Below are 13,208 nucleotides of genomic sequence, written 5' to 3'. Positions count from 1 at the left end.
AACATATCTGACTGTATTAAGAAACCTGCACTCAGTGCATTAATTCTAAGTAAAAAACAGTCTCAGTGACTACGAATAAATTTGAGTGCTTTATTTCCTCATAAATATTGACACTGATCATTATAAATGCCTTCCAAAATAGGTGATCAGATTGACTAGATAATCTATCATCATTACATATAAAAAGAAAAAGAAAAAGATAGAGAGAAAAAAAAAAAAACAGTAGTCCAACATACCATATATTCTCACCAAGCTCTCCTGGTTGTTCTCACCTAAAAGAGCTTGTCACCATGGTTAAAGGCAGCTTTGAAGCTGTATTTTATTTGGGCTAGCTGGTTAGTGAGATAGTATAAAGCCATTTGTATCTCTACTTTTCTCAAATCTCATTTTCATGCTGTTTCCATGTATCAGTGTAATTACCAAAGTGTGTTGACCACCACACCTAACTTCAGAACCAGCAAGTCTTGCTCGAAGGTCATAGACCACATGCTCTGCTCTTGCCCAGCCTCTCCTTGCAGAACCACTTAAAAAGATTGAGCCTGGATGCTCAGCACTAAGAGGATGCACAGGATCCTGTGATATTCTGTGCTATCCAGGGGCTCCTTTATGGCAGGCTCATGGGTCCTCAGGGAACCTGCAGAGATGTCCAAACAAAGCCTAAGACCAAGCCCATGGGACTTGGCCCACTGTGTACATCAGATGTGTTAATTCAGTAGCATATTGCCAGGGAGCACATGGAGGATGGATGACTACAGTCCAGGTTACAGTACCTCAATACACCTCCAGTCTTACTTGGTTGCTACTTGTCCTTCTTCCTATCTCCAATCACTTTAAACAGGTTTAGAAAGCACAGAAAGGTGATAAGGTTTGGGGATACCTTCAAAGGCATTTTCTAAGAGAAAAATGAACAAACAGACTTTAGAGTCCAGACCAAATGGGAAGATAGAGCTAGCTACAGAAGACATCCTTGGAAAGCAGACAACAGCAACAATTTTCTGAAGGAGCTAAAGGACTTAGACACATGTTCCTGACAACAGTTGGTCTGGTCTGGTGGAACTGACTGCTGTAGCCAGCGAATTGCTCCAGGAAAATTTGCTTGTACCATTTCCATCTTCTCCTGCAGTGCCAGATCTACGAGGCCTGCCTACTACCTGCCTGTGCTCAGACAGGGCATCCTGAACCCACCTCTGACTTGAGCCATCTTTGCTGGGAGCCAACCACTTGCCCATCTTCTGACAGCACACGGTGGAACCTGATTCCTCAGATTTCTTCAAAGGTCCCAGCTCATCAGGTAATAACAGCATCAGACCCGCACAAAGAAAAGCATTTGTTTGTGACTTCCGTATACTCATGCTAATGCCTGCAATACATTTTCTGCTATTGTACTAGTCTCCCACTGATCTGATCTGATCGATCTCAAATTAAACTCATCCTTGCAATTGTTAATTAAATTCATCCGTGACATTTGAACATGGTGCAAACACTTAAAGCTTTACTTAGCTTACTTCTTAAATAAATCATAAAGAGAAGGAAATGACAAGACTTGTAACCTGGGGAAATATATATACTGATTTTCAGTCAAAGAGAAAGGAAAGTGTTTAGTAAATATTCCTGAAGCAAATGCATTAAAAATATATATTACCTACTTGTATTGTAAATGATAAGGAACTGACACATTGTAAATGATAAGGAGCTGACACAGCTTGTTGACAAGGAACACCAAAAACATATACGTTAAGAACTGCCATCTCAGTTTATACAAGCATTCACCTTTCCTGGGATGCATTCACTCATCAGTGACAGTCCAAGAAATATAGTTGTAGTTAGCTAGCATTATTAGCTAAATTGGAGAGTAGCACATCCAAAATATATTATTTTCTGGCTATAACAGGCCTCACATCCTACAAAAGCTTCTTGAACATAACAGGAGTACAAATGGGAAGAAAACACTGGAAAACCAATTATTTAAATCCAAATTCAAATGAGGCTGAGGAAGCCACAGTAATAAATCTTATCAAAGAACAAAAACCAATTTTATGGAAAACCTAGAGTAGTATGTAAAAAAGCAGCAGGTAGTGTGAAAATGTACCCTTCCTGTTGCCCTCAAAGCAGAAACGTATACAATAGACAGGTAAGGTCTAGTATTTACATAGGTACTGAAGAATCATGTATTCAAATTAAGCCCAACCACTGTTTAAAATGTCCTGTGACTGTTAAGGTAGCAAAGACTCTGATTGCTAATTGCCATTTTATCTGATGGGATATGTTGGCTTCTGTGCCATCATTTACATTTTTCTCTCCTTTGTATCCTTTGTTAAAGGAAGTGCTCAGTAGACAGTAGCAGAAGAAAGATATATGATGCTAAATAATATTCCTTACAGTTGCAAGTGCCTCTGTCTGCAGCAGAATCTTTCCAGGAGATGTTTAAATCCACATAATGTCAGCATTTATCAGCAGATATACTGTTATCAGGCCAGTTCTCTATTCTGAGAACAAAGACTATTCCCAGTATTACAGCTGTTCTGGGAGCACTGACCAAAGTCTTTCTTCTTGCAGGGTGGTATGAATAGAGAACAGGCTCTGGCATAAGAGTGGATGCCACAGAAACAGGACTCTTCTGGGCTCTGCCACCAGCCTACTGGGGCACCGAGGGCAAATTGCTTCATTTGTCAGCCCCTCAGATGCCTTAACTATATGTCAGGGTTAAGGATGAGAGCAGACTGAAAGTTTATGAAGCCAAAAAGAAGCCTTGAGTAGAACAGATACTGTTTGCAAGACAATTTCTATTTTTGTATAAATGTTTTGGCTGTTTGTAATAAAAAATCATACAAGTCAGTTTCTTTATTTTGTTTTGTTCTGTTTTTCATTTTTGGCAAAAAAATACAAAGCTTTTCAATGAAGTCCAAGGGGAAAAAATCTTTTTCTTCCATAAAACCTTATTTTAGTTCTGTGAAAAAATGATAATCGTAATCAAGTAAATCTTTGGCTAGCTCTAATGAATCTTACTCATCATAGAAAAAAACCTCTTTGGCTGAAAGACTTTACAAAAGAGCCAAATACTGTTACAAAACAACTCTCTCTTGATAGTAGAGTTATGCTCAAGTTGTATTTCAGCTGACAGCATCCTGACTTTCACAGGTCAGGCTGGTCGCACAGGTGGAGACAAGGTCAAGTTGTGCTGAAAGCACATTAAAGCACATCAAAGTCCCATGCTGAACCATTTTGCTCCCACTTACAGAGACAAAATTAAACTGATCCTTGTCAAGGTTAAATCACTATTTTGTTTGAGCCAGTGACTCAGACATTAAATAAAATTGAGTGTTGATGGGACCTAAAACCTCTTGTCTATGATGGTCAAGGAAACCATGCTAGACCCCTGCTTATTAAACCCTTGTTTAAACACAGTCACTGTGTTTTCTATGTTTCCAACATAGAAAAGTAGCCTTACTGAAGAAAACTTCATAGCAAAGGCTATGACTACACAATGTTAAGAACATAGAATTTGCATGCTTGGACACCCAGAAGCACTGAAAACCTATTTACAGTGTTGGGAAGTCTCCTTCCCAAAGAGATCTTCAGAACACTAACACTTTTATTTCATAGCACTTTACCAAAATAGTTTTAGAGGATGTGGAGGTTAGATATTCTTTCCTCCAGGGATTTCATTTGGATTGCCCAGGGTAAATGATTCTGATAATGTTGCCTCTGCTTTCTGCTGTCTGTAATAGGGCTATTATTTCCAAATGGACTTTCCAAATAACAGTGGAGATGAGAACCCATCAAAAAACCGTCTGCTGCAAGCCTTGGGGATGCTAACTGGAAAGAGCGTCAGAGGCGTTGTTTGAATAGGCAGTCAAGAAAATACCAATTCTGATGAATGTGTACAAGCATCAGTCTCAATCATCATTTCCTACCAAAACAAAGACACTGGACATAAAGCACTCTAACCCAGCTGTGTACACTGTTTTGGATGTATTCATAAGATCTCTTTCAAAACTGATCTTGTTGGGCTACTTTCCTTGACCTGTCAGAGAAATAGACAATAATCTGAAGTATCCTAAGTGCAGCTAATTGCTCTAAACTGTGTCTAGGCACATAACAGAAATAAAAGGTATTTTTCTTTCCCAGTAGAAATCAGCTACAGGAATTATTCATGGGAGGGGGGGAAAGAGTGTTGGTCATTTGACATAAATCAGTTCCCTTTGATGTTTGCAGAACAGAGCAAGATCATAACATTTAAGCAGACTGAAATTAGAGCTGAATAAATTTATAGACTTGTTTTCATTCATTTTTAAATGAGGTTGTAATGTTTAAAAGCAATCAACTGATGGTTTTGGTCCACTTTTGTCTAATCACTGCTTCAATTGATGCATCTCCTTAAAATACTTGAAATTGAAACTATCAGATATTAGCAATATCTCTTCTTCTGCCATTAGATAATATCCAATCAGTGATTATGGGCAGCAATGATGCTTCTTAATTCAATGGTTATGCACCACCTATCTTTCCCATTTTGCTGACTGAGGTTCCAGCTGTTTCTGGTTCATGTCAATGCACTTCAAACATTGGCAATTATAGCTAAAAAAACAAAAATAGGAACATTCTGGATCCCACATCAGTCACCTTTTTGTAGTACAAGAATTTCAGAGAGTTCTTGAATAGGACTGAAAGGCAGAATGGGATTTATTTCTAATAAGCAGTAGACATTCCCACTGGAAATCATTGTTGCAAATTTTCTCCAAGTAACAAAAAATGGCACTCCATTTGTGGATGAGTTGCCTCTTGGGCTGCTTTACCTCACAAAGAATCATCTTATACAGAGGATATTCTTTTATCTTACTGCATCAGTCTTCAAGCCAATGCCTGCCTGCAAAGTGGCTTAGGATTTGAGCCATGGAGATGAACAGTCAAGCTGTTTTTCATACATCTGTATCATGAGGCTATACTCGCTGTAAAAGTTTAAGCTAATAAAGTACACGGGAAACTCTAGCCAGAGACTGTAGTTTCACTTTGATTGATACTGAGACTTTTGCCTGTCTTGATGTGAAAGGTGGTGACATTTAGGCCACATAAAAGGTCAGGCAGTCAATTCTGTAACCAAGGAGTGTTCCCACTCTGCAGGTCTCACTGGTAGGACTGGATAAAGATGCGTTAGTAAATGGAGGTGTCAAAATGACTGTACAGCAAAATCAACTCACAATTAAGTAGGCCTGCTTTGAGGATAAAGCATGTTATTAACTTTAAAATGTTCTAAAGCAGTTTCTGAGCACCAACTTCCAAGAACTGAGAACTGTTTTAACCATGGCGTGTGCGTGACAACTCAGGACACCGTGTTAACTCAAGGCAGTTTGTTTTACTCACTGCTATTTTTAGGTGTCTGTAAATAGGGACACTTGAAGCACTGACCATGATTACTTTATGCATTTATTCAGGGTTTATGCATGATGTTGAGCTCCATTACCACGCCTGCTCCTAAATCACTGATGCTTGTCCATGAATAACCACCATAGAATCTCTGTGCTGGTACATAATTTCACCTACAATGAATGCAAACCTGAAGGCCTACTGAAATCTATTCCTGTCAGCACCTCGGGGGTACCACCAGCCCTGACTGCCCCTGCCCAACCTCCCCTGGTGCTCCCCCCACAGTGCCACAGCCCAGAACCCATTTCAGGTCAGCCCCCTGCCCCTGACAATCTTATGCTGGGCTGTGTTGATGCTGACCAAGGGAGGGCACAACATAAATTGGGCAGTGCTCTACACCGTGCTCCTCAAACTAGGAACCACTGGTGCAGAGTGTGGGAGAGGGCAAGGGCAGTGTTGACCACCTTTTCCACTCTTCAAAGTAGAGCTGCTCCTGCAGATCTGTCTATGCATCCAAGAAGCTGCTCTGATTTCTGGCACGTACATCTGGCTGCTACCAGCTTTTCTGGGGTACAGGCTTCCAGTCTGTTGTGTGCCCAGGTCATTCTCTCTCGCATTCCCAGCCCTCCCATGCTGCAGATGGGATGAGGAAGCAGTGTGGAAAGCCTGTGATGTGCTTTCTGGTGGGGGACATTCCCCCAGGACCTCCCAGCCTCCTTTCTGCTATGAACAGAGACCAAAGGGCTGCAGTCTAGCCTAAGGTATTTTATCTGACTCATCTCTAATAAATATCACAGTTCAAGGAGCAAATGCTTGCAGAAAACTATTTATGGTCATTTCACAGCCTGAAGAACAAATTCCATTAAAAAATTAAAATACTTCTGAATTGCAAAGCTGAAGAAATCGTGTTCTGCTTTTAGAGAGACCATGGGAAAAAAAAAATAGAAAAGTGGGGGGGGGCTGCCTTCATTGCATGGCCTTTACTTGCTAAGTCTTGCAAGGAGGGGGAAGCAAGAGCAACACCAGCATTGCCCCCAGAGATCTGCTATGGGATCTGGCAGGGCAGCAGAGCCCATAGGGCCCCTGAGCTTGCCCAGGAGCATCAAGCTTCCCAGAAGTTGCTTCTGCCTAGGCTGGCTTCAATCACTTCTCTGCCTGTTCTCTGTCTCTTGTGGCTGGTTTTCGTTCTTGCATCCCTGCTGGGTGTGGATTTATGACTACTATCCGTGAAAGCACTGAGCTAGGAATGGAGCCGAGCATTTCATTGTGTTGTGTATGTCTGTGCACACAGATGCATGTCAGCCTGATCCCCTTTTATTTTCATCAGTGTCCCACCATGGGAACTCAGGATATGATTTGAGTGGAGCTACCAAATATATACCTGCATTTCCTGGATGTGGCCAGATTTTCTAGACAGAAATTTTACCTTGGAGGTTAAAAGGGGAGTTCAGACATATTCCTAGGATCTCTTTACATCTCTGGCAACTGAGTCAGAACAGCATTTCTGTCCAGCCAGTCTAACATTTGACTATGCTGCATAGATAGTTACTATGCACATATAGATTCTACCTACAACTTATCCCCAGTGGGTCCCACACATCTTGATTGTATCAGAATTACTGCACACACAAGCCCTCTGTACAATAACAGAGTGCATTCAGCATCTCCACAACATGCTGGGCCCTCTACAAGTGTGCAGTCAAGCACAAGAGGTTATTAATGCATACTTATTTAGAAAATAACACAAAATAAGCCTCAAAATAAAGGAAAAAATATTTCAAAATATAGCTAAACCTAGCTGAATGCAAGATGCAGTTTACACTTTTAAGTTTAACTATTTTTTTGTACATTTGTCTAGTACATTGGTACTCATAGAGCTAATGGAACCTACTTAGGAGTCTCTACCTGTGGCATGCAGAAACATGGGATAAACCAGCACTGAAACTGGGTTTTCCAAAACACAGCAGCTTCAATTCACAGAGATTTGTGGGCCCTCTTCCCTTTTGGCTCAAATATATGGCAAGAACAGGGCTGAGATAACCAAATTTCCCTAGTTTCCATGGCATGTCCAGAGCTCTATCCCTATGGATAGGTTATACTGCAGGGATGAGGTTTTCCCACATGAAGTAAAGGTGTATTTAATTCTGCTGGAAACAGAGGAGTTCTCAGTAGTAGGAGAACCAAATGTGAATTTTGTATTTGCAGAATTGGATAGAAGGGTTAGAGCTTCTTTAGTTCTGCTTGCTTCCTTGCACGCCTTTTGCCTCAACAGAGTCCCTCAATCCGAGCCTGTCAGTCTTTCCCTAGGGTCACAATACACATCAATCCAGGTCTAGCTGCTAGATGTATGACATAGATCTGCTACGCACAAATGATTTTCTCCATTCCAGCCGTGTTTGGAACCTTTACCTGGAATCATATGAAACATCGTGTGCTCATACATTAGCCTTTGCTCAAATGAGATCTTCCTCAATTATTAAACGTGCTACCCTTTTCCTCTCCCTCTTTGACTCTTTACAATCCTTACACTCCAGGGAGATTTTCAGAGGTCTTGTGTGGGGATTACAAAGGAAATAAGCAGATTATGGAACAGTAGCTTTTTGATGTACCCAGCATAATACAAATTAGGATTGTTTATATCTTCATACCCTTATCTGTTATTACTGCATGTATGCTGAGGTCTCTAAATAAAGCAAGAGGGGTGAAAGTGACTGAGCTATTTTAATTGGAACATTGAGGAATGCACTTGCCAAAGAATAGATCATGTGTACAATACTGCTAATAAGCTAGTTTGTCCTGTTATTAAAAAAATCTCTGAAAAAAAAAAAAAAAAAGCAATCTTGTTGAGAAGGACACAGGGCTTCTTCAGGTCTATTTTCTCTGTGAAAAGAGGGCTGTTCCTAATTTTGATGACTCCCTGGTCTCTTCAGATTTTAAGCTCTTCAAGGCAGGGAATGCCTTCTCACCTAGATCAGCACAGGGAGATTCTGATCTTGATGGAGACCTCAAAATGTTCACCTAGTTTTAATTATTAATAACATTATTAATGTTACTTAATAACATAAGGGTAAGGAGTGTTTAAGGAAAGGTTGATGTGGTAATTGGGGACATGGTTTAGTAGGTAATATTGGTGGTAGGGGGACAGTTGGACCAGATTATCTTGGAGGTCCTTTCCAGTCTGAAAGATTCTATGATTATTTAACATTTCTCCCTTTATCTGCTGGAAAATATACTGTGTGTTCTTAATGGTGAATCTAAATAGCAATAAAAAATCTCCATCCTATCACCAGGAAGTCCAAAGAATGCAAAACTGTTGTTCGTTGGGTTTTTGTTTTTGTTTTTTAGGCTTTTCTGCTTCCAATTTTGTCTCTGCAGCACCTAATATGGTCAGGAAAGATGCTGGTGCACAGCCCTACCAAAAGGTAAGACAGATCCTCATATAACAGGATCTACTCAGTTCCTCTGGCCTCAGTCATTCCTGTATCTTTCAGAAATGTATGAAAGGAGGAAAAAAGTTAAAAATTAATTGCTCTGTCAATTGAATGAATATATCCTCTGGTATTTTACTGCCTGGCAGAAGCGGTCAGGCAGCTATTCTGCAGCAGTGCTTATATTGCTAAGAATGTCAATAACAAGGTGCAGTGTACTGCAATGTGTTTTCGCTAATGAATTGATGAGAGAATTATTTTTAGATTGGAAATAAGTGTGAGAGAGTGAGCTCTAAACTCTTCAGGGGAAAAAAAAATCCACTGTTTTCACATTTACCAGCAGTGAATGCCATTCCCCTATCTCCTGATAAAAACAAGTGTAAATGTCAACCCAAGCCAGTTATGACCTCTGACATCTTTGAAAATGCCATGATTCTTTCAAAAGAGCACTTGGAGAACAGGCTGAATGACTAACTGGCAGACTGTACCCTCTGGAAAATCCCAAAGACAATGTTGAAATTGCTGAACTTCCCCAAAGGCAGGATGAGTTGTCCTGAACAGAGATGCTGGGCTCAGTGTAACAACAGCTCTGCCTCCCTCCACCGCACCAACAGGCTCCTTCCCCACATCTGATGCTCAGGGGAGGAAAGGAATGAGGACAAATCATACTCTTAGGCTTCTTGCCCCTTGAAACCTGAGCTGAGTTTGAAGTGTATACCCATGTTTTCCCTTCTCTTCCCCTCTGCCTCCCACTCCCAAAGGCGTAGGTGGGCAGCTGCTGAGACCCACACTGCACTGACCTAGGAAAACATTTTGTGTTGGGAGGGTCAGAATCCATAATCCCTCTGCTGACAGCCAGCCTCGGAGACTGCTGCACACTTTTTAGACCCTCTCTGTGGGAGGCAGCAACTGGTCCACAGATAAAGGCTTGCGAATGAATGTAATTCTGTGAGCATTCCTGAGCTTCATAGGCTTGCAGCTTGTGCTGTCTCATTTTACTGCAGGGTGAAGGGGCAGAAGGTGTTCCTGCATACGACTAGAGACAGTACTGCACGTACATGAAGGACTACCTGGTACAGGTACGGCGGGTCAGATAGTTTCTCAATACATATATACGTATATCTAACACACACACATGTATACATGTATCATATAAATATATATTATATATAGCCTTGTCAGCGTGTTTAAGGTTTTATATAACAAGTCAGCAATAACAATAGGTAAATGCATTAAAATATGCCAGTTAATTCAGGCTATTAAAAAAACAGACTCTGACATTTCCACTCCTGCAGATATTCAACTAAAGAAACCTTGCCGCAGACTGCAAAAGAAGCTGACCATTTTTAGCATGCCTTTCCCCCATCAACTGAGAAAAACACCTCAAACGAGGAACCCGCTGGGCACCATTTTCCAGACTGGCTTAGGGTCTCTTGTTGGCGGAAACAGCAGTGACTGGGTGCAACCACACTGGTGGAGCTTTCTATCATACCCTGGCATTCGCTGTTCTCTCTTAGTTACCCTACAGACATAACTTATGACTTACTTGCTCTCTGGAAGTTTCTGCAGGTTGGATGTTCCTGATGCCAGGAATTCTCAGCTGAACATCAATGTTAAAATAACCACGTACTCTCAATCCCTGTGGCGAGTGCAGACAGATTTGTTGTTGGTTGCTAAAGGCAACTAGTTCTGATTGATGGTTTCCGTGAACTTTCCACCAGCAGGGTGGGGCCTGGGCTATCCTGTTTCCAGGGCTCTGCAGACCAGGAGAGGCAGCAAGAGAAAAATAGACAAACTGGAACACCATGGAGGTACCTGCCTCCAAATAAAACAAAACAACAAAACTTTGTAAAGCTCTCTCTAATGCAGGAATATAAAAACCCTACTCTTTTCACTTTTCACTTTTTCATACTAATGTCATCCTGGTAAGACAAATCTCTTTTAAAATATTTATCAGAGGAAAAGCAAAACAGTATGAAAGAGATTTGCACAAAACTTGTTATCAGTCCTGGGTGTGTGAGTATGTCTATCTATCACCCTTTCCGTGACTCTCGGTGTAGTTTTCTCTGTCTAGTTCATGCATTTCAGATGGTATGAAAGGATTTCAATGTGCACTTGAAACATTTTTCTTCAGATTTACTCTAGCAGCATTTTTCTTTAACATGCTTATTTGTCTCTTTTAAGGTCTGCTTTACATTAAATAGTCTCTTTGTATTCTGCGCAGATGAAAAGCACATGCGTTTCCACTCCTCCCTCGTTATAATGGTACATTTTGAAGAAAAGCATCTCGGGTGTTCTAAAAAAATGTTATTATTACAAAGTTTTCAAAAACCTGTTGATGACTCATTGGGAAAGAGTGAACAACATCATTTTCCCAGCTTTGCCTTATACCCATTCAATCTTAGATCTTTCTGCCAAAAGAGTGCAAACTACTTCTTGTAGGTGGGGCTGGCAGCTCTATTGTTAAGATCCTTTAAGAACATTGTTGTGGTTTAACCCGGCGGCGGGCAGCCGGGTTAAACGGCAGAGCGTGGTGCTGATAATGGCAAGGTCGCGGGTTCGTTCCCCGTACGGGCCACCAGCATGACATCAGATGGTATGGAATACCCCTTTGGCCAGTTTGGGTCAGCTGTCCTGGGTCTGTCCCCTCCCAGCTCCTGCTGCACCCCCAGCCTGCTCGCTGGCAGGACAGAGCGAGAAGCCGAAAAGTCCTTGGCCTGGTGTAAACACTGCTCTGCAACAATTAAAACATCAGCATGTTATCAGCGCTCTTCTCATCCTAATCCAAAACATAGCACCCTACCAGCTACTAGGAGGAAAATTAACTCTGTCCTAACTGGAACCAGGACAAACATTTACCAAATGTCAGGTATTTTAGCCAAAATTTCCATGCTATATATCTACCTAAACCTGAATCACAGGAGAAACTCTTAGTCAGAATTTTCTCTTCTTTCTAAGACCATAGCCAGGGTAATATTTTGCCTTGTCAAAATATCCTGGTAATCTCTCTCAGAGAAGCTTTAATGCCCTTGCCCTTTGAAAAAGGAACTCAAAATTTGCCTTTGTGAGAGCCTACCACAATTTGACCGCATTATGAGGCTTTGAAAAAGTGCAAGCAGCACCACCTGACAAGAACTGTGGACCGCATCTCTCTAACAGCTGAGTTTGTCTATGGGCTCTGGGCTAACAGAATAGGGGGGACAACCTGCCCTGCTCCCTCTCTTAGCCAGGTTGCTTCAGCCCCATCAGTGTGTCACTTCTAATGTTCATCAGGCCCCTCCATGGGCTCTCTTAATTCAGCTCACTAATCCTACAGAAGGCGACTGGATTAGCTTTTTGACAATGATCAGTGGTACATATGCCTGCACTGACTGTACGGTGGAGAAAGATGGCTGGCTGACTGAGGAGGACAGGAGTGGATGTATACATGTAACACATATACTCTTTCTATTGCCTTCCTGCAGATATACCAGACATACCTAAAATCTAGTTGCTAAGTAGCTGGGGCCCCTGGGAATCCAACATGGGTTGCAAAACTCACCAAATTGGTGAGTACATAGTTAGCAGCTTGCTGAGTAGCATCCTAAGAATGGCAAGAAAAGTCAGAAAGGACCATGCTTCGAAGAGACAGGCAGAAGACCGTGCCTACTAAAGCACATCACTGTCTGGAGCCTGTAGAGAAGATCGGGAATCCTGCACTTCACTGTTTCTCTGCTGTCAGTAAATGCCTGCAAAACCCATCCCCAAAGTGTGTGTCATGCCTCCCCAGTGGCAAGTTCATAGTCAAATCTTGGCAGTCCTTATGACCAAGTAGCAGAAATGCTTGAGCAAAAGAGAAGGTCCCTGTCCTGTTTCTGACCGCTCTGGACAGCCACATGATGCTCTATTAGTAAGGTTCAGAGGGGCAGGGGAAATGCTAATACAGTGTAAAAATAGGTACTTGAAATTCAGAAAGCTCCACTTTTCTCTATATAATCTTATTGTATATTCTTCATGTATCTTGCGATATTCAGTAATCTTTTTTTTTTTCCTTTTTTTTTTTTCTGTCCTTGTGACCCTTATTACACAGAGAACAGGTGTGCAATAGGGACTGGTTCAAACAGGATTGTATAATGGGAACATTGCTTTTGTACAGAAAGAAGGATGAGGTTATGGAAGTAAAGATGTGTTCAGAGTGGCTGTGAACGAGAGACCAGATAAAGGTTTCAGCGACCATGTAACTGTGGCCTTTCCTAGCACTCAAGCTGCTCTTTCAGAGCAGAACCAATATTTTAATGGTTTGTTTAATGTGTGTGTTCACACAAGTCACATTGTTACACCACTCTGCCATAAAACTTATCCCCAAATGTTTGAAAGCAAATGTGACCCCAAAACTGCCATGTTGGCTTAAAGTTCCTAAGATTTCCCTTAACTTTC

General features: G+C 41.4%; 1 protein-coding gene across 1 annotated transcript in view; it reads right to left on the bottom strand.

The window, feature by feature from the left end:
• Positions 1 to 12,408, bottom strand: part of LMNTD1 (lamin tail domain containing 1) — a 213,958-nt gene extending 201,550 nt beyond the window's left edge. The window contains exon 1 of the transcript XR_013948842.1: positions 10,339 to 12,408. The gene's annotated coding sequence lies outside the window, so the exon portion shown is untranslated. The remainder of the gene's footprint in view (positions 1 to 10,338) is intronic.
• Positions 12,409 to 13,208: the final 800 nt, after the last annotated feature.

This window comes from Anser brachyrhynchus (assembly GCF_964034855.1).
Source record: "Anser brachyrhynchus genome assembly, chromosome: 1".
Classification (NCBI taxonomy): Eukaryota; Metazoa; Chordata; class Aves; order Anseriformes; family Anatidae; genus Anser; species Anser brachyrhynchus.
The sequence above is the reverse complement of the archived record's forward strand: the minus strand, read 5'-3'. Positions and strand labels throughout refer to the sequence as shown.